This window comes from Lactuca virosa, chromosome 3 (genome assembly GCF_052849685.1).
Source record: "Lactuca virosa cultivar CGN04683 chromosome 3, Lactuca_virosa_CGN04683_v6, whole genome shotgun sequence".
NCBI lineage: Eukaryota > Viridiplantae > Streptophyta > Magnoliopsida > Asterales > Asteraceae > Lactuca > Lactuca virosa.
Window position 1 is genome coordinate 118212167 of NC_136428.1, and position 3369 is coordinate 118215535.

The 3369-nt window shown below is 35.7% G+C and overlaps 1 long non-coding RNA gene across 15 annotated transcripts; it reads left to right on the top strand.

The window, feature by feature from the left end:
• Positions 1-476: 476 nt before the first annotated feature.
• LOC145166460 (uncharacterized) lies at positions 477-3152 on the top strand. Of its 15 annotated transcripts, none has more exons than XR_013740544.1 (10): positions 477-830; positions 951-1181; positions 1358-1419; positions 1501-1562; positions 1797-1929; positions 2022-2047; positions 2210-2284; positions 2392-2488; positions 2612-2760; positions 2930-3152. It is a non-coding gene; the product is annotated as an uncharacterized LOC145166460 (long non-coding RNA). The 15 variants fall into 15 exon arrangements; XR_013740542.1 differs by having other exon boundaries at positions 2392-2462; positions 2518-2760; XR_013740543.1 differs by having other exon boundaries at positions 2392-2462; positions 2523-2760.
• The last annotated feature ends 217 nt before the right edge of the window (positions 3153-3369 follow it).

Below are 3369 nucleotides of genomic sequence, written 5' to 3' on the forward strand. Positions count from 1 at the left end.
ACCCGTAATTCATGATTTTTCGTAAACAAATTTTAGTTTTGGACTTTTTCGTAAATTAAGGTAAAATTTTAAGATTTTTCTGAAGATTTCCCTATGTTTCATAGTGACGAGTATAACGTTTTTTTATCATAATACACATTATTATTATTAATTTATTTGAATATGTGTTTCAAATTAAATATTCTTCATATCTACTTTCACAATTATTATATATATATATATATTAAAATTGTGAACAAAAGTAAGAAGTTAACATGACACTTTGCCCAATTTTAATCCCTTAAATTACATTCTCAGTCCTTCTATTTTTGTTTGTGTGTCCCTGATTGTTCTTAGTTTTTATAAGGGGCTTTATAAGGGGCATTTTTTGCCAATATGTGTATTCTTTTGTGGACACGTGACATAAAACTCGGTGTCACATACGCACGTGTCTTCCATTTATAATCCACCGCTTCTCATATCCAATAGCATATCGCCAGGTTTTTTCATCACCACCTCTGTTTCTTTCGTATACCGATAGAATCCTATTTTCCTTCTCCTGTTTCTCAGTCGTTCCAGAAACCTCTCATACATTGCTTCTCACAAACAAACTTCCTCCTTCACCGGTGGCTTTCGACCGTACCGATGCCTCCAAAACCCACTTTCTCTCTCTAAACTCATCCAAAACTCTACTACAGTATCCATCGATCCGACTTCCAGAAATAGAGGGCATCGATTCCACCTCTTCCGGGGTTGGGAGGAAGGAAAAACTGTTGGTCCCGTGGTGGTTCTGTGATGTTCAATCGAAGAAAAAGAAATCAGAATCGACGAAAAAGAGACAGGCTGGCCAGGTGCGTGCGTCGGCCCTCCACCGTCTCATATTTTCTTTTTGTCTTTCTCTATTAATAACTTCGGTCGTCTCACCCCTGCTACTCCAAACCACAATCGATTTATCCTCTTTAGTTCAACAGGGAAACAGCAACGTGGTCGGATCGTTGGTGGTATATCTACTTATGGACTTAGTTTAATCCCTCCGCTCCTTGTCGATGTTTCCTCCACCGCCTCTCCCTGTTTGCTCTACCTTCCACTGATTGTCGTCACGGGAACGAAAAAAAGGAGGGCAGCCGTGGTGACGGTGCCGACCACCGGAAAGTGCAAACGAACTTGATTAGGGCGTAATGCAATCATTCATGATGCCAAAGGTAATTAATCAATTTTTTTTGCAGTTTTTAATTCACCTCTTTTACATGGATTATCAATCTGTCGCTCCTGCTTCTATGTTTTATTAATCTTGTATGCTTTTATAGTTGCTTTATATATTAAATTCAGGCTCTGTATTTTTGTATTCCATTTCGTCACCTGGTTGAAAATCCAGCAGGGTTTGGAAATAATAATGAGATCTTTACTGTTATGGACGAAGTTCTGGCTGCTGCCCACCAGGTATTCGATGAAATGCCCGGGTCTCTTTTTCTCTTTTCTTATCATCGCTTTACCTTTATTTTATATTAGTTTATTTGATAGAGTCATTGGTGCTGTAAATATTCGAAGTGTTGAAGAATAAAGAATCGGTGTTCCTATACAAGGTATGCAATTCCAAATTGTGTTGTATGTTTTTTATTTGTTTGACAGATACACATATGGTTACGTTTCTTACTGCGATCAACCACCGACATAACAAAACAAAAAATATTAAATATAAACAAATGCCAAAACCATTATTAATATACACCCGAGAAATTGTTTGAAACGTTATTCTTATTTCTGCACCCTGCTTCCCTGATTGGTTCCTGCTAGCAAGAACTGACATTAATGACCAGGGAGGAAACTTGAAGACAATACTTTGCTTTTCGTAATAGCGACTCAAGAAGTAAGAATAGCTAATGGACCAATTCACAAGCTACAATTGATGCATCTGGGATTGTAAGATTCTCTATAAAAAGATTCGTAGAGGTAATAATTTACTCATATTCTGCAATTTTGTAGTATTTCAGGATTAGTGGTTCTAAGAAGTTATTGATTTCATGTTTTCCTTTTTCTTTCAGATTGGTCATCTACATTCTAAGTTCAGGTTGGTTTCGTTGGAATTCTTAATAGACAAAATGTAGATATTTTGGATATCAGTTTGAGTTGCCGAATTGGAAAATTCGTTAAAAAAAACTCATTTATTGCCATCATCGTCACTTGCTGTAGATGGACTTTAATTTAATATTTTCTATCTTTTGATTTTCAGACCCACGTACGTAAGAAGAAGTTAAGAAGGAGGTCACATGAAGAGATGTGCTTGAATGATTGAACATTACATTTAGTAAGCACACAACCAACTCCAAATCCCTTCTCAAAATTTTGGGGTTAAATAACATTTGTTTGTTCCTTCTATTAGATTTCTTCTAAAGAATGATGTACTATTTACAGGAACTTCTTCACCAACGAACTATCTTGGATTCGATAACACCGAATCCGAATGTTGAGGCATTTTAAGTATTGTAAGGCTATGATTGTCCATTTCCTGGTATTTTGATTCTATCCAAATTAATTTAGTTAAGTGTCTATTTCAGGAGTTATTTAACCTGGATGAAGCATTACCATTCTAACTTGAATCTACCGTTTGCATTCTTTTTTAACCTACATGAAGCATCCCTTGCAAGGTTTTAAACATGGAATAGCAAAAACCATACAATCGGAGTCGTAGTTGGACACTCAGCTTAAAAGGAAGCTACAGTTGCAAACATCGACTCAACTTTCCTCTAGACAACAACCAATGTCAAACCATTGGAAAATGAGGTAAGACAGTCTATTTTTTGGTGAAAAAAAGGAATTTATGGATACCTTGGTTCAATTTATGTTTAAAACACCATCATATAAGCTGCTTGACCACAGGCACGTTGTAATCACTGAGATCTTTATCAGTGATCTCGACAAGGAGACGGTACTAATGCTCGATATGTTCCAGATGATGCAGGAGAACATGACAACAGCAATGGACATATGCAAGAAAATCATTAAAGACCACCCAACACCATGATCTACGAAAATCATATGTCGTAGCCAGCATCTAATATCGCTCCTACTATTTTGTAATCGAATGCAATGTAATGATCAGTAGTTTTTGTAATCCAATGGCATGTAATCATAGGTTCCTTTGTAATCTAATGCCATGTTAACTCCTCTCTTCATATATTTATCTGCTGAAAAAACAAAACAATACAAACTTAAACAGATAAATTTATATACACATCGTTTTGAAAACAGCGATCTACTCGCGGGGGTCACCTTTCTAGTTAAAAAAAAAAAAAAAAAAAAAAAAACAAACACGAAAGGGGTTCTAGATCTGTTTCTTATTCATCTTCGAGAACAAGAAATATTATTTAATTTGTATATGTATACTTTTAC